Raw genomic sequence first — 501 nt, forward strand, 5'->3', positions numbered from 1 at the left:
AAAATAAACAATCACATTAACCATATAATAAAAAAAATAGATTTTTTTCATATATGTTATATTTTAAATTTTTTAAAATGACTTTAAATTATAAAAATGAACAAACCTTATATGTTATATATATTTTTTTTTAAACGACTTTAAAATACAAAAATGAGGACACCTTATATGTTATATTTTTCTTATATGTTAGAATTTTCTTATATGTTATATTTTGAATTTTTTTAAAACGACTTTAAATTAAAAAAAATGTAAGTTTTCTTTAAGTAAACAACTAAAAACATTAAAATGACATGTATCGTTGAAAGATTTCAAAACCATATGGAAGATAAAAGCCAAAATAATTTAACTGTGGAAACAATACTGTTCACTTTTTTCAAGAATATGTACGAAGGAAAAAAATAAGGTTTTTATGTCATAATTTGTTTAATGTTCACTAAAGAACATTATTTTATTTTTTTGACGTCACTAAGTGTATTCTTTCCTTAAATAAAAGCTACA

Source organism: Brassica oleracea, chromosome C3, assembly GCF_000695525.1.
Source record: "Brassica oleracea var. oleracea cultivar TO1000 chromosome C3, BOL, whole genome shotgun sequence".
NCBI classification, from domain to species: Eukaryota; Viridiplantae; Streptophyta; class Magnoliopsida; order Brassicales; family Brassicaceae; genus Brassica; species Brassica oleracea.